This window comes from Ictidomys tridecemlineatus, chromosome 6 (genome assembly GCF_052094955.1).
Source record: "Ictidomys tridecemlineatus isolate mIctTri1 chromosome 6, mIctTri1.hap1, whole genome shotgun sequence".
Classification (NCBI taxonomy): domain Eukaryota; kingdom Metazoa; phylum Chordata; class Mammalia; order Rodentia; family Sciuridae; genus Ictidomys; species Ictidomys tridecemlineatus.
This window is the reverse complement of record NC_135482.1, coordinates 163,428,435-163,454,109: the sequence shown is the minus strand read 5'-3', so window position 1 is coordinate 163,454,109 and position 25,675 is coordinate 163,428,435. Positions and strand designations below refer to the sequence as shown.

Below are 25,675 nucleotides of genomic sequence, written 5' to 3'. Positions count from 1 at the left end.
AACAATTTTATTCTGACACTTCAGTGATTCTACTACATTGATTTCTTCATGAGACAATTAGGGAATAACTTAAGTACTACAAAAATCCAGGATAGTCTCTGCTTCTTCTACATGAAGAAGAAACTAGAGATTTTCTTAGTTTCCAATAAAATATCCCAATTGACCAGAAAGAAAATAAATTGAAGGAAAAAGTATCTTAAAGGGGGTGGGCTTAATGTCAACTCTAAGTGGAACATCACTAGAAGGTAGAAAATTCAAGCTTTCTTAATAAGCTCTCTGGTCGGTTGATACATATATATATGAAAGTTATAAAATAGATATAGATTGAAACTCTAGGGTCAAATGAAGGGAATGGAATGGAATGAAAAATCAAATTGCTATACATATACTTTGATTACACTATATTAATTTCTGACCAAAGAATTGCATACATACCACTTGATTCTATGTACATAAAATTCTAGAAAGTGCAAACTGATCTGTTTTCTTTAGCAACCTAACATTTTAGGTCATTGGGAAAATCTATGAAATAACTTATGAAATCTATGAAATAACATTAGAATACTTAAATGGTGGAGGGAAAGGAAATGATAGAGAAATAAATCGAAGTTACAAACAAAAAAAATTAAAAAGTGTGAGTCTCCCATTAAGACCCCCCCCTTTAAATCTGCCCCCCCTGCTTTATGTACAGGTTGCCCAACCTCCTTGTTGCCAGAAGTAAACTAATCTATAGCAACAGAAAGCAGACCAGTAGTATCCAGGAGAGAGAGGTGAGCAGAGGGGGAATTATAGAGAGGCTGAGGAAATTCTTGGAGATTTCATCAGCTTTATTTGATCCTTTCCAATCTGAGTTGTTTTATCTTATTTTCTTCCTGATTTCACTGCCAAAACTTCTAATCAGGCTTGACTAAAGGTTTATCAGTTTTACGGATTCCAAAGAACCAGGTTTTGGTTTCACTGATACTCTCAATTGATTTTCTGATTTCCATTTATTGTTTTCTATTTCTTTCTTACTTCCTTTCTTTCACTTCTTTGGGTTTACTTTGCATTTCTAGTTTCTTAGGGGAGAAACTGAGATCATTTTATAATATAGGAATTTTATTTCTAAATTTCCTCCCTACAGGGTATTGCCTTAGAATGCCATAAAATCTGATATGGCTTGTTTTTATTTTCATTCAATTCAAAATGCTTTCTAACTTCACCATAGGTTCCTTTTTTAATCAACAAGTTATTTAGAAGCATGTTATTTTCTCCTCAAACATTTGTGGATTTTCCAGATAGCTGTCAGTTATTGATTTCTCATTTAATTCCATTGTGGTCCAAGAACATCCTTTGCATGACTTGAATTATTTAAAGTTTATTAACACATATTTTATGGCTTAGAAAAAAGGTTTACAAGCTTTCTGTAAAGCTTCAGTTTTCTATAAAGGTAAATTTAAGCTTTGTGAGCCATATGTAATATTTTTCACATATTTTCTTTTTTAAAGAATTTTTTAAAATGTGAAAAACATTCTTAGTTCATAGACTATACAAAAACAGGCCAGTTGATTGATTTTATATATATATATAGTCTATATAGGTATGTTTCACATATATACTTTGAAGAGAATGTGTATTCTATTGTTAATGGAGTATTCTAGAAAAGTCAAATAAGTGACATTGGTTGATAGTGTAGAGTTTAACTTGCTAAGTTTCTACTTGTTCTGGTAATTATTAAAAGAAGGGTATCCAAACCTCTCACTATAGTTGAGAATTTGTTTCTCCTTGTAGTTCTATCAATTTTTGCTTCATATATTTCAAAGCTATATTATTTGGGATAGGAATATTTAAGATTATTATATCTTCCCCATTAACTTGCCACTTTATTAATAAGAAATTATCTTTATCCCTGGAAATACTCTTTGCTTTGAAACGTACTTTATTTCTTGTTAATATAGATGTACCTTTCACTTTTAACTAATGCTAGCACCGGTAAAGTATATCTTTTTCTATCCTTTCACCCTTACTGTTCTTGTGTCTTTCTATGCACAATGTGTTTCTTATTGATAATAGCTAGTTGGGTCTAGTTTTTAATATAATCTGACAGTCTTTGCCTTTTAAACTTTTTAATTTTGTTTTGTTTTGTATGTAATGTTAGGGGTTGAACTTGGAATCTCACTTAGCAATACCCCTAGTCTAGTATTTGCCTTTTAAATGGATGTTTATTTATATTTAATGTCATTATTGATATGACTAGATTTAAATTTGTCTTCTTGCTATTTTATTTTTGTTTCATCTGTTCTTTGTCCCTTTCCCTCTCTTTCTGCCTTCATTAGAGTGAGTAATTTTTTATGTTTCTGTTTTACCTCCTTTGTTGGCTTGTTAGCTATAACCATTTTGTTTTTCTACTGGGTGCTACAGGGTTTACTGAATACAGTTTTAACTTACCAAAGTCTACCATCAAATGATAATACACCACATCACATACGCCAAAAGAACCTTATAACCTCATTCTTCCACTTCTCCCCTTCTTGCCTTTCAACTATTGTCATATATTTTATACTTGTGTGTTATAAATTCAATAATACATTGTTATCATTTTGTTTAGATTGTTGATTACCTTAAAGAATTAATTCTAATTAATTTTAGTAGAAATTCTTATATTTGCCCAGTGATTTCCAGTGCTCTTTATTCCTTTGTGTGGATCTGTATAATTTCATGTGGTATCATTTTCCTTCTCTCTCATAGACTTCCTATAGCATGTCTCATGGTATGGCCTGATAGTAAAGATATCTGAGTTTTTGTATATCTGAAAACATTTTACTTTGTCTTTGTTTTTGAATGATATTTCACTGAGTATAGAATTCTGGGTTAATAATTTTTTCTTTCAGTATTTCCACTGTCTTTTCACTTGTAATGTTTCTGATGAGAAATCTGTCATCCTTCTTTTTGGTTCTCTATAACATAAATATTTTCTCTGGCTACTTTCAAGATTTTCTCTGTATAACTGGTTTTAAACAATTTGATTATATTGCCTTGGTTTAGTTTTGTTCTTGTTGTTGAGCTTGGATCCTGTGGGTTAATAGTTTTCAACAAATTTGAAATTTTTGGATTATTTTTTCAAATATCTCTTCCTCCTCTGACTCTCCTCTCCTTTGGTAACTCTAATTATATAGATACTAAACCTCTGGAATTATAATCTATAAGTCTATCCCAAATGACTTTCTTATCATTTTTTAAAATTCTTTTTCTCTATTTATTTTGAATAGCTTCTTTGGTTATGTCTTCAAGATTACTAATCATTTTTTTCTGACCTAATTATCCAAGAATCCCATTTAGTGAATTTTTCATCAGATAGTATAGCTTTTATTCCTAGAATTGAAACTTGAGTTCTAAAAATATGTCTTCCTTGTCTTTGTTTTTCAGACCTATAGAATACTATTACAATAATGTTTAATGCTCTTGTCCACTAGTTCTAATATCTGTGTCCATTTAAGTCCACTTTCAGTTCATTCATTATTCTTGTCATTATGAGTCATTTTCTGGCTTGCATGCCTGGTCAGCTTTAAGTGGATGTGAGGGATTGAGAATTTTACCGTGTTGGTTGTTGGAGATTCTTTGTTCCCACAAATATTTCTGGGTTTTGTTCTGGGATGCAGTGATATTACTCAGAGAAGTTTGTTTCTTGGTCTTACTCTTAGGATTTGTTATGGAGTGCTCAGTTTATAGCTCATTGTTCAAAGAAAAGTACTTTAGGTAATCTTTTAAGCTTAGGATTTATAACTGCAAAAGACTTCCTCAGTGACTTTTGAAATATATTAATCTTTTTTTCTAATGACAAAAAAAAAAAATGAAGATAAACAGCCAGGTTTGGTAGCACATGCCTGTAATCCCGGCAGCTCGGGAGGCTGAGACAGGAAGATCTTGAGTTCAAAGTTAGCCTTAGCAAAAGCAAGGTGCTAAGCAACTCAGTGAGATCCTGTCTCTAAAAATACAAAATAGGACTGGGGATGTGGCTCAGTGGTCCAGTGCCTCTGATTTCAGTCCCTGGTACCAAATAAAAATAAAAAATAAAAATTGAAGATAATAATTTCAGAAGAAACATTCATTTCCATTAAAAATTACAAAACATCCTGAAAGAAAAAGAGTGGGAGGGAGAGGAATTGAGGACAGTGAGCATTCTAGAAATTCCTTTTGTGTGAAGGTGAATTTTGATTAAGAATTAGTCTATAACATACCAATGCATTTACTTCTAAAGACAGTGGTTAAAATCATAGATATTAGGGATGAACATACTTGAATACATACTGGATTCCTCGACATATTTTAACCCAACTTGTTTAAGCTTCAGTTTTCTTATCTGTAAAATGGCATGTTCTTTCACAAAGTAATCTAGAAGAGAGAAAACTGTTAATTCCACCAAGTTAAAATATATGGAGAAGTTTTAATATTCCCTGATATCTGACTAAACTACACATTTAAATTGGATATCTTCCATTTTCTTATCTCCTGCACAATTTTAAGTGGTTTAAAATAAATCAGTTGAAATATTCACAATTTTAAAAACACATTCCTAATGAGACTATTTAATTCAAAAAAACTTATAAGCTTGTTTATAATCCTTGCTTAGCTCCTAGTAATATAGATATTACTTGGCCTGTATCTGCTTATTATCACTTTAATTCTAGAGCTCTGTGATTTTTCAACTGAATATTAAGGACAATTCTATCCCAGATAGAGTCCAATGCTAAATTAATTCATGTAAATTCTTTATGTACAACAACCAGACTGTTGAATAGGAGCAATTCTTTTTTGAGGGTGTGGGAGTAGGTACCAGGAATTGAACTCAGGGGCACTGGACCACTGAGCCACATTCCCCAGCCCTGTTTTGTATTTATTTAGAGACAGGTTCTCACTGAATTGCTTAGCACCTTGCTTTTGCTGAGGCTGGCTTTGATTTTGCAATCCTCCTGTCTCAGTCTCCCAAGCCATTGGTATTACAGGGGTGAGCCACCACACCCCGCTTTTGAACCTTTTAAAATATTAGCTTTTAATGGCCCTGTCCTATACAAAATGATACAAAAGTCATGTGAATTTCTTTTTACTCTACCAAACATTTGTTTTAACATTATTACAGAGTAATAATCTTAGTTGTGCATAGTAATTAGAATTAAAAATTTACCTCACAGAATAAAATAGGGTGACTCTATGCCTAGTCCCATGAGTTTCAGCTGTTTTAAAAATAAAACTCTTTAATTTGTTTAATATTTCAGAATACTACTAGATAGATATCCTCAAGAATTAGAAATCAGAAATTTCTGCATATTTTGTGATCTTATTCTTTCTTCTACCAATGAATTCTTCATTTAGGTTAAAAAGTACATATTTGCCTATTTTTCATTCTAGGCCTTCTCATTTTGCCAGCAGCCTCTATCATGTCTCCTATCTTTTTCTTTCTAAAATTATGCTCTTCTGAGCTCTGTGCCTGTGTGCTAAGTATAAGAGACAAAATTCTAATGTTCTACACTGTTTCTTGGGGAGTTCCCAAATGCTCTATTTGTTTATTTATTTATTTTTTTACTGTAGTAAGAATATGTAACAAGAGATCTACCCTCTCACCGGGTTTTTAAGTATATTAAAATATTCTTAACGTGCTAATGGTTAGAACTAGGGTGCTGAAAGGAAGGCGAGAGAGAGGGAGGCAAAGAAAAATAAACTGACCTTAGGATGGTGTGAAGTGGTTTGTGGAACCAGGAAGAAGTACATTATGTCTTTTCATTTCCTTTTGGTGTAAGATCTTCAACTGGGAGTTAAGAAACTCAAATTTTAGTTCCAGTTTTGCCACTATTCATGAATGTAGTCTCCAATCTCCTTAAGTGGTGGCTAGCCATGAGAATAGAATTATTATACCTGAGAGGGTCTCCAAATCTCAGTAGCCATAATGCATGGATAGTTGAAAAACTGATACTCTTTGAAAAGGTGGGTGATAGTCCTAGCCAATATTAAACAACTCACTTTATTTATACACTTAAACTCTCATGGCATTGATATTGATGAAGTGTGAGATTATATAAAATACTTTTGAATATTCACTTGGTGAATTTTCAGTTTCTGTGGAAATCTTATGTTCAAAGGGGGTGAACATCAATTAGTTTTTTCCCTGCCATGCACAACTATCAATAACCTTGGCTAAACTGTAAAAGAAAACTGAAAAAGAACATGCTACAGAACCACAAAATAGTCTAGAACCTTGTCTCTGAAAGTCCAACTCTAGTGTGACTGAGGATTAAAAGCCAGTGAATAAATATGGAGCCTTTTCATAGATATCAACTTTACTCCAAGACTTTAAAAAAATGCATAGTCATTATATTCATACTAAATATAGGAATACTGTGATTTAAAATGCAATGTTTATATTAAATTTAAGATAGAACTTGAAACTAAAGAAAATTATAGCTTAGGACAAGACTATATTAAGGCAATTGTTCACTCTCTATACTGTTAACTATACTTGTGTGAAAAAGTTTGAGGCAAAGTGACCTTGATGGTATGTTAAAACCTATTTTAGGGGCCGGGGTTATGGCTCAGCGGTAGAGTGCTCACCTCACACATGCAAGGCCCTGGATTTGATCCTCTGCACCACATATAAATAAATAAAATAAAGTTATTGTATCCAATTACAACTACAAAAAATAAATATTAAAAAAACATTTTCTAGATGGAGATGGATGCTGGTGATGATTATACAACATTATGAATGTATTTAATATCACTGAATTGTACCTTTAAAAATGGTTAAGATGATAGATTTTGTTATGAGTATTTTACCACAGTTTTAAAAGTAGGGGAAAAACCTTCTACTAAAATCGAATGTTATCAACAAATGAAGATTTATCCCGAGAAATTTTTAATTTCAATATACATATATGTTGACCACTATATCCTGTTATTCAGCTCATGAATCATCTCTTATTGTGCTCTTGAAAAGAATGCTTGATTCCAAGGTTTTTAAACAAATTAAAGAAGGTCCCTGTGAAGAAGAACCTTTACTTACCAGTTCTCACTTCTGTAGCTGACAGCCTGCATTTGTCAGAATACTACCTGTGTTTTTGAAAAAGAACACCCATAAAGAAGCCTGTTAGAAATAGTTCTAAAAGAGACTTTTCATGAAGATCCTACCAGAAAATTTCTAGGATATCCTAAACAAATTAGACAAGCATTTACCTATGAAACTGTTCTTTTACAGGAGAGAAAACTTGGTTGAAAGGCTGAAATTATGGTATATCCTTATATCCTATAACAATACTTATTCAGCCATTAAAGTATATAACAGAATATTTACTTATTTTTATAAAATTTTAATATTTTTTTAGATGTTGATGAACCTTTATTTTTACTCATTTATTTATGTGTTGCTGAGAATCAAAACCAGTGCCTCCCACATGCTAGGCAAACTGAGCCACAACCCCAGCCCATAACTGAATATTTACTGATAGGAAATACACACACACACACACACACACACACACACACACACACACACACAAATAACAAACTGACAAAGTTTAATAACAAAGGGTTGCTGGGTAAGGTAGTGCACGCCTGTAACCCCAGGAATTTGGGAGGCTGAGGCAGGAGGATAACAAGTTCCAGATCAGCCTCAGCAACTTAGCAAGACACTGTCTCAAAATAAATTTAAAAAAATTTATAAAGGACTGGCAATGTACCCTAGTTGTAAGGCACCCCTCAGTTCAATCCCCTGTATGAATAACAATAATAACAATAACAACAAGGGATTGACAGTGATTATTTATGGGTGATGGGATTGTTAATGTTTTTCTACACCTTGCATATTTACATTTATTGTTAACTGCTTCTAATAAAAATTGCAAAAATTCTTTACAACATGAGGTTACTATTTGCTTATTCATTAATTCAACTAATATTTTCAGTATTAAATAAAATAGTCTCTGACTTTTAACTTTTGAGACTAAAAAGAAGGCATGATCAAACAATCCTGGAAAAATTTTCATTCCTCTTTCATTCTCCTGACTTAATTGCCCTGTCATTCTCTCTCTTGTTCATCCAAGACTTTGGCCCTTTGCTTACAATATCTGCCTCTCCTGTACTTTTCTGCCATCATCTACCACTGCAATGTCCACATGTACAACCCGTCAAAAATCCTTGAAGCTCTGATTCCACCAGCTTTTAGAGCCACTTCATTGAGCAACCCATATCCAAAGCCATACCTTCTGATCTCTACATAGCATTTAATCTTCCATATTCCATAGGTTTTCAACTGAACTTCTCACTTCCCTCTCCCCCTCACAGTGTTCCAACCCACCCTTAAACATACACACCTCTTCTCCCCATCTCTTTCCTTTCTCCACTGTTCTATCCCAGTTAATAATACCACCAGTGAACTCTACAATCAGATGGGGATTGGGGTTCATTCTAGACCATCTGGGTATCTCTCTATCTCAGACATCAATGGCCTAATCCAAAAGTTCATTATTGTCACTATCAGTGTAAAAGTCATACAAAAATACTTACATTTAAAAAAAAATAGTAATAGAAGTGTGTAGCTCAGTGGTAGAGCATGTGCTTAGCATGCTGCAGGGCCTGGCTTCAATCCCCTACACCAACCATAATAATAATAATTAGTAGTAGTAGTAGTAAGAGTACTTTACAACATTCACCCCAAGTAATTAAATTACAGAACAGTATTACCTTATTAGCAAACCATGAAATTTATACTGAAACATATATGACTTGTGCTACTCTCAGAATTCAGAAGCCCAAAATGTTTAAAGTAAATGCATCCTCATGGCTATCCTTAGAGTAAGAACAGTGTACCCTCAGATAGTCAGAGAGGTGTTGCCTGACCAACGTCCTGAAAGATGGAGCTTTCTATCCCACAAGATATCAAAGTGCAGTTTTCCTGAAGAAGAGAAACAAAGGACAGAATTCAATAATGGATGACATTCAGTAATGCTAATATGAAAAAACAAATAGGAGCCTTCCGTGGTAAATTCAGAAAGGAGATGGGAAAAGAAGTATATTGTTAAGGGGCCTTCAGAAACAATGCCACTAATCATTCCTAATTGTTTTTTTTGTTTGTTTTTTCCCCCATTTTTCTTTAATACACATGTATTGACAGTTAAGAGAAAATGTTCAAATGTGAGTTCAGGGGTTTAGTTTTAAGGGCAAATAAAAACTTGTGTACAAAGTATTTTTTACATCAAATGGTTTATAAGAAGCCTTGAATTTTAATAACCATATCTACTAGCTTTTTTTAACATCTAAATGATTTCAACTGTATATAAAAAGAAAAAAACTTTGAGCATAAAAAGGTACTAGAGGACTTCTATTTAGTTACATGCTGTAAGAGTTTCTTTTTAGAAAAAGGTTTCACATCTATTGTACTATATTAGTAGTCTTAAAGTTCATTAAATGTATTAACAAGTAAGTCATGTCCACTTTGGGTTTTGCCAATAGCATAAACATCTAATTATATGATATCTTTCTACACAGTGGAAATTAATTTAATCTTCTGCTTCATATCAGACTTATCTTATTTTTTAAGTTTCTTTAAAATTGGGTTATACAGGGCTGGGGCTGTAGTTCAATGGTAGAATACTTGCCTTGCATGCGTGAGGCACTTACATGCGTGAGCATCACATAAAGATAAATAAATAAAGATATTGTGTCTATCTACAACTAAAAAAAGTATTTAAAAAAATAGATTATACAGTCCACATATATTGTCCAGAGTTCACTGGAGCAAAAAGTTAACAGTATGGGGTCATCAAGTAAATTAAATGTTAACAGCAAAAATTAAAGGACTAAATTAAAAACATAGGGCCTTAATCCTATATGATGAAAAGAAGTAAGGAAAAAGTATTCCCACAAGAGCTATAAAGTGCTCACCTATTTAAAATAAATTACTTCTTCAGAGCTGCCTTAAAAGGTTAATTTGTTTTTAAACATGTGAGCATTTCTTAGCCAACAGGGAATGTGATATATTTATTTTCTTATTTCCCCATAGATTTGTTCTATAAGAAATAAATTTTATATATTAAGAATGTAGCATAAGGCTTAACTATCTTATACAACTGGTCACATATCCTCAGTTATATCACTGAGAGACCAAGAGAGCCTCAATTTTACTTCTGTTCATTAAAAATAAATAAGAAATGAATGTTAATACCTGATTCCCTGTTCTCAACTTCCCAGATAGGCTTAATCCCAAGTCACTTAAGTCTCAAAGGAAGTCATGAGGTATATATAATTTTATAAGTTTTGTTTTTGTTTTGGAAGGTTGGTTTGTTTGTTTTGTTTTGGTTTGGTCTGTGTCAGGGATTGAACCCAGGGGTGCTTAACCACTGAGCCACATTCCCAGACTTTTTATTTTTTATTTTGAGGCAGGGTCTTGCTAAGATGCATAGGGCCTTACTAAGTTGCTGAGGCTGACTTTGAGCTTGTGTTCCTCCTGCCTCAGCCTTTGAAATCGCTGGGATTATAGGTGTGTGCCACCACACCCAACTTACAAGTTGCTTTTATTCAACATAAAATTTAACTGTTCAGTTTTCATTTGATAAAAGTTGCCAAGAGCAGATCAATGTCCATTATTAATTAATTCTTTTTATTATCTAAAATTGCTCCCCAATTAGAAGAATTTCAATAGGTAACACAAAAAGTTAATATCAAGCTTTGGTATACTTCATGCCACAATATGATATATGTCATATCATCTGGATGTCACTTTTACAAACTAGAACATAACCAGGAGAAGGAAGCCAAGAGGGTAAAGGATTTAAAATCATAAAACAACTAAAAAAATAAAATATTAAAGAAAACATTAGAGTATATTTGAGGGGTTGGGATTCAGTTGTCATCATGACTAGAAATAACAAGTTATATTTAAAGAATTATCACAAATAGGAATAAATTTGTTCTTAGTAGCTTCAGGAGACATTTGGACTACGGGTGGGAATAAGAAAGAGGCATGTTTTAACTCCTAATATTATAAGATTCCAAACCTGAATAGGCTAAATACCCTTTATTAAGCTCTTATGAAGTTCACATTATTTTAAAAGCATTGTTTCAAAACACTGGATTCATTTTATCCAAGCCAGCATTTTCATACCAATTTTAAAAAACATCTAGATAACTTTAAACAAATAGATTTATCCCTTTTCAGGTATCATTATTGGTAGAGGGTAAGAAGTTCACACTTATTGTAAATGACTTTCAGTTAATTTGATTTGTGGTCAGGAACATGGAAGCAAGACAAATCATGGGGGGGGGGGAATCTCAAAACAAGCCCATAATCTTAACAGAATTTGAGTTTAAAATGCTATATAGGAATCTGCATTTCTAAAAATTATAAATTTCCCAAAATGGAAGTACATTCTCAGATGCATGTGTAAATTTTTCACCCTGTAAATATCCTTTAAAAATCGCATAAGACCCTAAGCAACTTAATGAGAAACTGTCTTAAAATAAAAAATAAAAATAACGGGCTGGGTATGGGGATGTAGCTCAGTGGTTAAGTGCCTCTGGGTTCAATCCCAGTTACACCCTCCCCCTCAAAAAAAAAAAAAATCACATTAGAGAAAAAGTGTCTCTTTCATAAAACATTTATGGATGATAAAGTATTTGTATTGATCTTTCATTAACAAGTCTATCCAACTACAAATAAATATTTTAATAAACACTATGTTCTCTTAAGCTAATAATTAAAGCATATACATATGTACCATGAGTAACCTCTAAGGAATATATTTTGTAATTATTTTCTTTATGTGTCAGTTAGCTACAGTGAAAAGAAATTATCCAAGTTATTTGGAAAAAAAAAAAGAAATTGTCATTATCTAAAATAAATCTCAAGTTTTTCACTTTAAAAAGGAAATGTAGATGGGTAAATCTGTAGGAAAAACTCATAACATTCCTACCAATAAATTTCATTAAATGTTGTATAGGTATATAATTTCAGTAATAAACTAGATGCTACGTATATTAAATACTTATTGTCCATCTTGATGTCTGACACTTTATAGAACTTTTTTTAATATATATATATTTTTAGTTGTCAATGGATCTTTTATTTTATTTATTTATATGTGGTGCTGAAGATCGAACCCAGAGCCTTGCACGTGCTAGGCAAGTTGCTCTACCACTGAGCCACCCCTCACCCCTATAGAACTTTTTAAAAGATTTTTTAAAGTACTTTTATGAATTTGTTAAACAAAAAATACAGAAAAACACTTAGATGTTATTTTATTTTATTTATATTTTTATGGACATTAATTCATTCAAGAGAGGGAGCCCTCATGACCTTTAGGTGGTATCTTAAAAAGTAAAATATGCACTTATTACTACTACAGTCACATACCAATCCACAGAAAATGGTTGTTTACATACTGTATTAGTGTCCTCTTGCTATAAAATTACCACAGATTACTATAAACTTAGTGGCTTAAAACAACAGAAATTTATTTTCTTATAGTATTGAAAGTCAGAAGTTCAAAATGAGTCTTAGCTAGGGGCTAAATAAATAAATAAAGGTCCATCAACAACTAAAAATATATATTTTAAAAAATGAATCAGCTAAAATTAAGGCATATGCAGAACTGTGATCCTTTCTGAAGGAGACTTAGGAAAATAAATTTTCTTAGGAAAAGAAGTTTTCTTGCCTTTTTCAGCTTCTGTAGAGCTTACAAGCTACCACTTGGCTCCTGGCCCCTTTCCATCCTTAAAGACAGCAATGGCTAGTTGAGTTTATTTCACATCTCATCACAGCCACTGACTTTTGCTTCCCTTTTTCACACTTAAAAGACCCTGTAATTACAGTGGATCTACTCAGATAATCAAGATAATCTATTTGTAGGTAGAGTAGCAGCCTTAACTTCTGTTCTCAATCTGAATTCCCTCTGCCATGTAGCATGACATTTCAGATATTTCCTGTAGGCCATTATTCTACCTACCATATTTATGATTAATTTTTCCTTTAGTTTTCTTCATGACCCATATGGACTCATCTGTCTCTGAAACTGTATACAAAATATTCAAATATGCACATTATTCTAGAGAAAGAGTTTATAACTTTCAACAAAATTTCAAAGTTTAAGAATCATTGGAGCCAGGCCCAGTGGCACATGCCTGAAATCCCAGTGACTCCTGGAGCTGAAACAGGAGGATCATGAGTTCAAAGCTAGCCTCAGCAAAAGTGAGGCACTAAGCAACTCAGTGAGACCCTGTCTCTAAATAAAATACAAAATAGGGCTGGGGATGTGGCTCAGTGGTTGAGTGGCTCTGAATTCAATCCCCAGTACCACCCTCCCCCAGAAAAAAAGAATTACTGGATTCACTCATAGAATATCAGTGTTTCTTAGAAGAACAGCTTGGCTAATGCAACATTATAGATATGCTTTCAAACATATACATTAATAATAACACCTTGATATGATTTGAAAGTTTTTTCTTGCGTTGTTCCTTATTTTTTAAGTAATCAAAATCATCCAAATTATACTTTATATCTTGTATTTATAAGCAGTTTTCCATGTTACTATGTATCATCTTTTAATGATGCTAATAGTACATGGAGTAGATTTTCCACAATTTAAAATAGATTCTTCCTACAATTAGACATTTCACTCCCCTTGTGCCTTTCTATATACCCCCAATTTTTTGGCTATTATATTTAATGCTGGAATGGGCATATTCCTGCCTAACCCCTACATAGGTCTTTCTCTATATTTTGGATTTATTTCATCTAGATCAGATTTCTAAAATTAGAATTTCTGGCAGGCAAGACTTGAATATTTTCATAACCCTTTTTACTTTCCACAAAAGCTGTTTTATATTACCACTAGTTATAAGACTACCATAAATGTATTGAAGTGGTCCAGCTTTTTGTTTTTGTGTCTTTTTTCTTTTTGGTCTTTAAGGGTAGCCTTTCTGTATAGAAAATACTATGCAGGGGTCACTTTTTTTTTTTTTTTTTGGCACTACTGAGGATTGAACCTAAGGGTACTTTACCACTGAGCTACAACTCCAACTTCTTTTTGGGGGGTAGGACAGTACTGAGGATTGAAGTCAGGGACACCCAAACACTGAGCCACATCCCCAGCCCTATTTTGTATTTTATTTAGAGACAGGGTCTCACTGAGTTGCTTAGGGCCTCACCATTGCTGAGGCTGGCTTTCAACTTGTGATCCTCCTACCTCAGTTTCCATAGCCACTGGGATTACAGGCCTGTGCCACTGTACCCAGGTCCAACTCCTTTTTTATCTTCAGACAGGGTCTCACTAAATTGCCTAGACTGGTCTTGAACTTTCAATCTTCCTGCCTCAGTTCCTGAATAGATGGGATTACAAATGTGTGTCACTATGTTCAGCTTGGGGTCACTTAAAATTTTTTTTAATATTTTTGTAGCTTTTGATAGACCTTTATTTTATTTATTTATATGCGGTGCGGAGAATCAAAGCCAGTGCCTCACACATGCCAGGCAAGTGCGCTATTGCTGAGCCACAGCACCAATCCCGGGGTCACTTAAATTTTGATAAAAATTATGAACTAAAAAATTTGTCTTGGGGTGAGGATGTGGTTCAGTGTAAAAGTACTTGCCTAGTATGTGTGAAGCCCTGAGTTCAATCCCCAGCACTGCCAAAAAAAACCCAACAACAACAAAAAAATGGTACTAGGGATTGAACCCAGGGTCACTTTAACCATTGAGCCAAATCCCTTTTTAAATTTTCATTTTGAGATAGGGTCCCACTAAGTTGCTTAGGGCCTCAGTAAATTACTAAAGGTGGCTTGGAACTTGGGATCCTCCTGCCTCAGCCTCCCCAATACCTAGGACTACAGGCACGTGCCATCACTGCCTAGCTCTTTCCTTAGCTTTTAAATTCAACTTGCAAATTCGTCTATTAATTGTAAATTTTAATAATAAGCGCTTCAAGAGGACTTTTTATGTTTTTAAATTGCCTTAGACTGCATTGACAAATTCTATTTTCTTAAGTACTTAATGTTTGATTAATAAGCAATATCTCTGAGTATTTAAATTCTAAATCTAGTATACTTCCAGAGAATCTTAAATTCTTTTAAAAGCCCAGATAGTCTTCATAAGCATCATTAAGATTCTCTATCTTTTAAGACTAATCTGATAAGTATATCCTATGATAAGTCCAATTTTCTTAAGCATCATAATTTAACATACACAGATCATTCCTAAGCCTAATGCTAAGATGGTAATAGTATAGGCTACAAAAATAAAGAGTATAGAATACAAAATCAGTTCTGTAATTTTATATATTCCTTGGATTAAAAACTATAACCCCCTAGTAAAAACTGTCAACCCAAGCATGTTAGAATTGCATCACAGGCACTGATTTACCTACCATTCAGAGCTTCCCAAATGGGATGATCTTGCCCACATCTCTCATATTAAAATTACAAACAACCTATTTTTTAAAATTTATTGCCAAGATTGTAGATACCTTTCATCACAACTTAGTTGTTTTGCTTATTTTTGGATACTCAATGGTCAACCAATTGGAACCTTCACCTCTCTCTGTGACTTAGTTCTCTTAGTCTGCCAACTCTCAAGTCACACCAGCAAATAGAATCTAATTATTCATGCTACATAAGAAGCAAATATTTTAAAAATAGATATGTAAGAATTGTGTAATCCATCAATCTTTTATTAATACATGTTTTCAACTGTTAATTTTTTAAAAATATTTATTTTTTTAGTTGTAGTTGGACACAATACCTTTATTTATTTTTATTTATTTATTTATTTATTTTATGTGGTGCTGGGGATCAAACCCAGGGACTCACACATGCTAGGCAAGAGTCTACCGCTGAGCCACAACCCCAGCCCCTTAACTGTTAATTTTTAAAAGTAATTCAGTAAAAATGAGATGAGATGATGAAAACTTTACATATCTCTTCTTTACATTCATTTTGAGATTATATCTTTTTAAATACTAATTAATTATGGGTTTGATTATAATTTATTTTTCTTCTCATTAACTAAATACAAAGCCATTCTTTTCTTTCTCACAGACTTATCTCTTTATATATTGAGATTATTTAACCTTTACCTAGAGTATATATTGCAAATATATTTTAGTTTCTTTTTATTCACGTATCTTTTTATTTATAGTTAAACTTTTTTCTGTATATACATATTACAAATATTTGGGGGGCCACCAAGTAATGTTTACCAGGATTCTGGGCGGAGCCTTTTCAATCATTCTACATACCTTCCTCAGTGATCTCATCTAAACACGTCATGTAAACTACCACCTATAATCAGTCAACTACTAAATCTATAGATAACATGTAAACTAGACCTTTTCCCTAAATTCCAAACTTCTAATCTGAAACTCCAGTTTTCTTTAAGGTGGGAGTGTAAAGATACACTTGGCCCACAAGCATCTCAAAATCAGTATGTCACATATCAAACTTAACCAAACTTTTCTTTTTTTCTTCTCTCTTCTTTTTTGTACTAGGGATTAAACTCAATGGTGCTCTACAACTGAGCTACACCCCAGCCTTTTTATTTTTCATTTTAAGACAGGATCTCGCCAAATTGCTTAGGGTGTTGCTAAATAGCTGAGGTTGGCCTCAAACATGCAGTCCTCCTACCTGTGACTCCCGAGTCACTGAGATTACAGGCATGCCGCATAGTTCTATTTTCTTTCTCTCTCAGTCAATGTTACCAACAGCCAACTAGCTCAGCTGTCCACAATAGAAATCTAGGAATCATGCTATTATACCATATCCATATTGAAAGGCTATCCATATAGAAAGGGTCCTAAGCCTCTTTAGTCTTACCTCCAACTTTTTCCATCCTTCCTTACTCTTTTCCAGCAATATAGATATTGAACTTACTGGCCTTTCCTGCTTAGGACATTAACATATGGCCTCTTCCTTTGCCTGGAATGTTCTTCCTCCCTTTTTGGCCAAGCCAATTCCTCTTTGTCCTTTCAAGTCTGTGCTTAGCCATCCCACCTTAAGAAGGCCTTATTTAAATATCTGGTGTTAGGTGTATGCTTTCACAGCATCTTGTATTTTTCTGTTACTTGTAATTGGTATTATTATTAATTAATTTAATATGTCTCTTTAATGAGACTGGACCATAGAGAAGAAACTATGACTGTTTTATTCACCCCACATTTTCAGTGCCTGGCAAAGACTACAGTGTACAGGCACAGATTAGGTGCTAAAAGTTAACCTGAGAATACTTTCATGAGTACTGAATAAATAAATCCAATCTCTTTTATACCTCATTTCACTCACTTGCTACTTTTTCTAGTTTCTGTACTCATTATTTCTTGCCTGGATACTATAATAGCTTCCAAAAGACTCCCTACCACCTCTCCGACATTTTCTAATCTGTTTGCTAATATCCTCATTAAATGAATTCCTAAAATACAATCAAGTCATATCATGGATTGGTTTAAGATTTTCCAGTTGCATCAATATAAAGGTGGCACAGAAAGCGCTTCATGGTTTGACTTCCATCCACTTGAGCAGGCTGAGCTTCCTCAATTATAGGCTATACATCACAGCAAACTACCTGATTTTCTTAAACATGCCAGGTTCTCTCTATCTGCCCTTTTTCCTAACATTCCAGTGATTCTGCTTAAAATGCTTTCTTTGGCCTACTTCTTCTTTCTCTTCTATAACTAGGATAACTCATTTCAATCCTTTAAGGCTCTGTTGAGGTGTCCTTCAAGACACAGAACAACTGTCACCTCCTCTCGAAAAACTTTCTCTCGAGCTACCTATTTCTAACGGAGCTAAATGGTCTTCCTTTATATTTATTTAAGTATAATTTTTTAGAAAAATCTTTCTTCCATTAGACATTCAGCTCCTTGCTAAAAGAAACTATATATTTTCATATCTATATCTAATTCTGGTATGGACTTTGGTAAATGTTTGATTAATTTTGCATGGCAAGATATATTAAAACCCATAAACATATACCAATCTTTTGAGAAAGAATATTTGTACTTCTGGGAAATCTTCCAATCATTTGATAAGAATCAAAATTAGACAAAAGATATGCACAAATGTTCACATCAGAATTAGTTATGGTAGCAAAAAATGGAAAAAAAAACAGGAATAGAAGAATGGTAGAATCTGCTGAATGATATGTAGCACAGCAATATAAATGAAGATTGTGAAAATGATGTAATTCAAATATTTGCTAGGTGAAATGAAAAAAAGGTTAAGAAAATTACGTCATACTATGATTCTACAAAATTAAATGAATACACATTTACTAAAAGGGAACAAAAAATGTATGGATTGTTATTTCCTTTACTCAGAACTTTATATATTGTTGATATATCATCTTAATTGCAATTAAAATAATTAAAAATTAGCCTGGTACACTAACAAACACCTGTAATCCCAGTGACTTGGGAGGCTGAGACAGGAGGATCACAAGTTTAAGGCCAACCTTGCAACTTAGTGATACTCTGTCTCAAAATGAATTTTTGTTTAAAAGGGATAGGATGTAGCTCAGTGGTAGATAACCTTGCCTTCAATCCCTGTACCACAAGTAAATTAATTAATTAATTTAATCTGTGTCATGAACTAATTATATGTACTTGTATATGTATATTTGTATGCATGTACACATATATGTATATATTTTTAGATCTGTGTCCCAAAAGGTCCAAGAAGCAAAGACACCTCAGTATAGCAATGAACCCACCTAGTTCTGGTCCCTAATATTATTTTCCACTAACAGGAAACAGAACTCCTTAGAAAAAAGGCTAATTCTAGGACCAAGGTAGGATAAGTATAAGATAAATGTAGAATATTTTTTAATACCAGAAAGTAAGGAAGTGCTCTAAAAAATGGTGTGGACATGCCAAAAAGTCAAAGGAGAAAGAACTACTAGCTAAATCTAAGAAAACTTGAACATCAAAATAACTAAACACCAGTTATATTAGAATGAAAGACCATGATATAGGTATCTTACCCTCAAGTGGCTCAAAAACATTTTTTGATGTTATACCCCTATACTCGTCAAAATCTTCCATTATATTTAGTATGCATTTATATTTAGCTGAGGCTGGCTTTGAACTTGTGATCCTCCTGTCTCAGTCTCCTGAGCCACTAGGATTATAGGCTTGGGCCATGCAGCCAGCTCAAAAAATTTTTGTACATAAATATGCACATATAAACAGAGATGGCACAAACAAGAATAAGCAAACACAGAAATGGGAAGACACAGGAATTCATAAGTTCATGTAGATAATAAGTAGGTAAATAAATAAATAAATAAGAACTCTACTTGCAATAGAATGTCATGGGCTGCAAATGAGGAGGCAATACTAAAATTTGCTCAGTTATTTTGTAACCATAATGGTAAAATTATATCAGCAATAATGGATGCTAAATATTATGGAAGATTTTGATGAGGATCAGGATATAACATCACAAATCTCTCCCACAAATTGCTTACTTACTGCCAGTAAGTAAAAAAAAAAAAAACAAGTAACTACACAATGAAAAATTCAAATCCCATACTGATGAAGTGATCAAAATTAAGATCATCACTGAAAGTCAGATGGATATCATGTGGTTCCAAATGTGATACTCAGAGGAGGCAATATTACCTATGCAATAGTCCAGATGAGAATGCATAATCTCAATCCAGTCATGAGGAAACATCAAACACAAAATGAGGAACATTCAACTAAAAGAGAGTAGAGGGAGAAGCTGAATATTAAGTTAAATGTGCTAAATAAGTTAATTTTCTTCAAATATGTCAAAGTCATAAAAGACAATGAATCAAAAGATGAAAGTTTCATAAAGAAAAGGAGGCTAAAGAGATATGACCACTGGTGCAGAACCTGACATAAGACTGGATCCGGTAAAGGAGGGGGATATGCTATAAAGGATCAACTTATCAAATTTGAATATGGATAATAAAGTATTGTTTCAGTGTAAATTTATGAAGGGGTGAGGGGCCAGAATCTTATAGCCTAATGGAAAATGGTTGAGGAAAAAATGTGATATAAAATTACATATATATGAAAAGAAAGAACTCACCCATGTATAAAAGCAAGCAAATTATATAGATTTTTTAAACTATTTTTATTTTTGGAAATTTTTTGAAAATTTGAAATTATTACCAATGTAAAACGTTCAAAAAATGAGTCTACTTCAGAGAAACAAGACCAACATGAAAGTAAAAGGAACTTTAAAAATTCTGCTAAACAGATTGTTTTCAAAATGCTCACTAGTATGTATTGTTTTCAAGTTATTTTTCAGAATGTTTTCTTCTTTTAATTTTTTTATTTTTTATTTATATAAATAAAAAATATGACTGTTTTCTTCTTTTAAGGGTATCCATTTTTTTAAAAAAAATGAACAGACTGGGCTGGGGTTGTGGTTAAGTGATACAGTGCTTGCCTAGCATGCATGAGGCATTGGGTTCAATCCTCAGCACCACATAAAAATAAAATAAAGATATTATATCCACCTAAAACTAAAAAATAAATATTTAAAAAATGAACAGACCTACAGCTTTCACAGTTTTATTCAAATACATTAATATGTTGAAGCTAACATTCCATCAGTTGTATTCTACTTATTAGAAAATAGTAGGGAGTCCCTACTCCAGAAATTGAAGACTTCTATTCTCCACACTACCCATATTTACCATTCATTTGCTGGTGTTTGCAATCCAGTTTGCAGAATTAAAGCCCAGATTTTAAACTATGACTTCAGTTCTTATGACAAGAAGCATATGCAGAGACACAAACTGGGAGGGCAGAAAGGGGTAGAGAAGAGATGATTGATTAACTCTTATTGTATTGAAGAAAGAATGCTGAAAACTTAAGCTTACAGAGTTCTTTCTTCTCATAAAGTATATGATTTTTTGGAGTTTTAAAATTCTGGGCAGATAATCTTTACTAATTTCTTACCCATGAGTTTAATAGTCTGAAGTAAAAGGCTCCCCCCTCCCTTTTTTTTCCCCCCATGAGATTTAACTCAGGAATTTGCACCCCCTTGTGGTCAAACATAAAATTCTTAGCTTTGGAAAGATCTTTTTTTTTTTTTCCCCCCAGTTGGACTTTTTGTTCAAGCACAGGAATTGTTGCTTTTGTTTCCTCCTATTTTAGCAAATCAAGAAGCTTTAGTGGAAGATTTCTGGTTTATTAAATAATATTTTAAACACAATGAGACTTAAATATGAAAGTCACCTCTACAAAAGGTGCAAAATGGAGATTCAAACTCGGGAAGTTTGGCTTCAGATTTGATCCTCTTAAATAGTTCATAAAAGTGTCAGAGAGATAAGACAAATATACTCTGCCATGTTAATTGTTGATAATTTGAAAATGCTAAAAGCCATTTCTTTTTCCAAATATACCTCAATAATACAAACCATGCTAGCCTTCTCCCATTTCCTTACTTCTTTGTACTTCAGGTAGTCATACTCATTCTCTTATTCAACCCTGACAATAATGGGATATGTGTTTTTGTACTCAGTTATAGTTCATCTCGAATTGTCTTATAACAAAAACTGGGACAAAAAAGTTAATATCCCAGATTTTAGACTGCTGGATTCCTTAGAAAATCCATTTTGGGAGCTGGGCACCATGGCCCAGTACTGTAATCTAAGTACTGGGCTAAGTAAGAAGATCCTAAATTTGAGGCCAACCTGGACGATATGGTAGACCCTGTCTCCAAAAAAAAAAAAAAAAATCAATCCACTTTGTGTTTAAGGAAAAAGTAAGCAATCAACAATAATCTTAAAATACGATCATAAGAACAGTTGGTTTTGTTTCATCTTAACCAGCTTGATGTCAAGTATAACTCTCCCAACAAAATGATTAGATGAGATTTTTTAAGGAAGATATTAAAATATTGACAATTTTAGTATCATTTATTGTCCTATCATAGCGTCCAGTTTTTGAAGATGGACACGGGTTTGCATGAGTCTTTACTTCTACTTAGTTGTAAGACTTTGGGGCAGATTTCTTAATATGAGTGTGTCATAATCTGCAAAATGATGATAATATCTACTTCATAGGGCTGTTGTAAGTAATAAAGGAGCTTAATCCAGAAAGCGTTTTTTCAGCACAGTGAGGAGTACAGCCAAAACGTGGTGACTTACTACTTTTTTTTTTTTTTTTTTTTTTTTTTTGCGTTGTGTTGCACAACGGGAACCCGTCTCTGCTGGATTCAGTAATTTAACACGCCATTATAAAAACATCATTCTAAATGACATCCAAAGACTGCCCATTCCTATCTCCAAAACAGAACTGAAAGTCTACGGACAAATAAGGTGGTAAGAAAAACTGGATTCGATGAAAATGGCTTAGTAACAAGCACCCTAGGGCGGTGAAGGGCTCTAGCAAACTTAAGTAATCATTAACTCCAGGCTGACACACACACACCACAGGGGACGGAAAACCACGCCTCCTGTGTACTCAGATTGGATCCTACAGTGCTAAGTGGCCCAAGTTCCAGAATCTGACAGACGCGGACTCATCCACGTGTTTGGTACCTGTGCTGCCTCCGGCAGATTATTTAACGTCCCAATAATTGGTTTCCTGGTCTTAACCGAGAATAATAACAGTTCCTACCTCGTGAGGCTGTCCCGAGGCTTAAGTGCAATAGCTCTGATAAAGCTCTGGCGTACAGCAAGAGCTCTACACAGCGGCGGGGCTGTTTTAAGAACACGTGTATCCAACACATGATCTCAAGAGGCACATTCCGTTGTCCGTAGTTTAGCAGGACGTTTTTCTTCTAGCCTAAGCTGTACCCTAATTTGTTTACCTCCAACGGTAGACTGACTGCCTGTCTCCTGACAAGCATCTGTGGACTCTCGGGCCCACAGTCTGTAAGGTCACTCCAGTCCACGGCCGTACAAAGGCGCTGCACGCACGCGCAAGAAAAGCAGCAAGAGAACGGCAGCCGAGGAAGCTAAGTGTGAGCTGCGAACAACTATCCGTCTGCGCATGTACAAGGTGTGTGTAAGGGAGGGGCTGAGGGTAGGAGTTTACGCATGCGCAAATGTCGGGACAACGGGGGGGGGCGGGTAAGAGGTGGTATTGACAGCTGTGGAGGCAGCCCGCGTTCCCGGCATGCCCCGGGGCGGCGGGGTTGGCTCTAACGAATTTGAATGAAGAGCCTCAGCGCTTTCGGCGCCATTTTCGAGTGATGCCTGATCTCATCAATCTAGCGGGAGAGACGGGATAACCTGTCTGAAAGTATAGTGCCACTAGCGCTCCGCCGAAAAACCACTAAAAAAAAAAAAATCACCAAAAATAACTTGGAGCAAAAGACAATCCGCGAAGCTTCGCCAGGGTTGACGCAGTGGGTAAGAACTTGAAGTAGAACGGGACTCGGAAGGTGGCAGTGGTGGGACCGGCAGGCGTTGAGGAGTCCAGGGAGTGGGCGCTGGGTTAACCCTCACTTTAAACGCGAAAAATTCCAGGAGATAGGATTTTGGGTGACTTGGGCGCCTGCGAGTGGGCGGTGGCGGCGGAATGTGGCGGGAGCGCGGTGAGACGGAGCTGGGGGGGAGGGGAGCTGTAGTTTGAGCGGGACCGGGACGGCTGCGGCCGAGCAGCCGCCGCCCAGCCGACCTGTCAGCAAGACCCCCCGCCCGGGGCCGGGGACAGGGCGCCGCGGGGTCTCGGCAGGGCCGCGACTCCTTGACAGGAGGGGACGCGCGCCCCTCCCCCGTTTCCGAACCGAGCCGCCTTTTCTCGTAGTTTTCCCTGTCTGCTGAAGGCCGTCTTCTAACGAGAAACTTGAGTCGACGGAAAATTCAGGACCCAGAGTACGGGTGCCTCCGGTGGGTGGTGGCCCACAGTGCCCCCGCCTAGTCCTCGGCACCCAGCCATGCATGTTGTCGTCTTTTGACGCTTAAACGTGAGGTGCCCTAGGAAGGAGTCAGCCCGGGCCGCGCTCCCCCCGCGCGACGTCCCGGTGCGGTCTTTTTAGAGAGGGGTCGGACTGCCGCGCCCCGAGCTCGCGAGCGGGGCTCCGGGCGGTCGGGGCAGGCTTCGGAGGTGGTAGCGGGCTCCTAGCAAAGATGCTGGGACTTTCGCTTCTGGCTCGGATTTTTGTTATTTACTCTCGCGACGTTGTCCTTCCTCGAGGGGGAGGGGTGTTCGGGGTGAGATGAAAGATGGGGCTGCGAGCTAGCAATTTCCTTCTCCTGACTATTTCCTTCTCTAAGTCGCACTCTTCTTAGAAGACTTTTTCCTTCTCCAGTCCTTGAAACATCCGAAGGGGAAAAAAGCAATCTGTGAAACCATACTGGTATTCTCCGGAAAACTCTTTACCAGGGCAACTTAACGGTAATTTTGCAATCCCCACCTTTTCTTGGGAACTGAGGCGGAGGAGAGAGGGGTTGTTGTTGGTCTTTCCCTTCAGTGTTTTTTCCCCCCTTATCTATTTGTTTTTATCAACCTCTAGTCGACAGCTCTTAAATAAAGCAAGCCATTGACTGCTGTAACTTTAGGTAATACTTTAGAGATAATAACTTCTGTAAAAATTCTATTAGATCTTGAATTCTTTTTCCACAATGAGGCACACTTAGATTAAAATCCCTTTGCTTGTGTGATGTTTTGCGTGTGGGGCGCGCCGCGCACTGGGTTGCAAATATTCTGGAGATGATTTTTGTAGCAGCTATTCAGTAATTTGCAAAGAGGAATAAAACTTCTTGGGAACCGCAGTATCACTTTAGGACCGCCAGCCTAAAGTTTTCCCCTCTGTAATTAATAGAACGATTGATTTCGTATATTTCAATGAAGATTAGGGATCCGCCCTCGCTTAGAACCTTTCCCGATGGAGAATAGGATAGAGCAATGTGATGTTTTTCAAACTGTTTAACGGAGCTCCCCAAACACCCGACTTCTTATCCCCTGATTGGCTGGAAGGAAGCGGGACTGGGGGGTTTGAATATTGAACTCTGGGTTATAATTCTCGACCTACTGAAAAATTATACTTTTAGTTGGAGAACCATGGAAATAGTTACAAAACGTTAAAACGGGGAATTTAAATAAAAATTGGTGATTAACATTTTCTTCTCCCACTAAAGGCTTTCGGGTGGCTCTGAAATGTATATGAAAAGTAAAACTGAAGAGGCTATTTTCGCAAAACTGAATTTCTGCTGACAGAAATTGCAAGACATATATTTGCCCCTGTTTTTTATTGGTTAAAAACTGAGTGAAGGATTTAGGTTTTTGTGGTGTTGGGTTTTTTTTTTCTTTTGATAAAAAAGTTTCATCTTAAACTACTTGTAATTGTTGGATGCAGATGACGAGAGAATGAATCATTTCTTTTATTTTGATGAAAAAACTAATTTTTTAAAAATGCTACATGATCTTTTCCACATTTCCCATAAGAATTGGATATATTTTTTAAACTTTTAACTTCTGTTTTAATATATACATATTTAGCTAATTCAGCCATTGTAGAAGACTTAAATTTTTAATTTACAAGACATTAATGTTTCTTAAGTTAGATAATACAACAGGTAAGTATGTACAGGTGCGTATGTTATTGCATTCCATTGATAAATTCATTACAAAGAAATATATGCAGCAGTGTGGTTGTTTTTTTATTTGGTTGGTTTTCAGTTGATTTTGTTTAATGTTGCTCGAGGCAGCCATCAACATATTTCTATTTATTACCAAAC

General features: G+C 35.1%; 1 long non-coding RNA gene across 7 annotated transcripts in view; it reads right to left on the bottom strand.

Annotated features, from left to right (window-relative positions):
* Window positions 1-22,747, bottom strand: part of LOC110598648 (uncharacterized) — a 36,021-nt gene extending 13,274 nt beyond the window's left edge. Inside the window, exons 1-4 of one of the 7 annotated variants that reach the window (XR_013423388.1) lie at window positions 22,608-22,747; window positions 8,533-19,708; window positions 5,701-7,080; window positions 4,276-4,371 (exon numbers count right to left, since the gene is read on the bottom strand). This is a non-coding gene — a long non-coding RNA (uncharacterized LOC110598648). Of the gene's footprint in view, window positions 1-4,275; window positions 4,372-5,700; window positions 7,081-8,532; window positions 22,194-22,607 lie in introns of those variants that run through there. The other 6 variants (XR_013423387.1, XR_002484531.3, XR_013423390.1 and 3 more) reach the window with 6 other exon arrangements.
* Window positions 22,748-25,675: the final 2,928 nt, after the last annotated feature.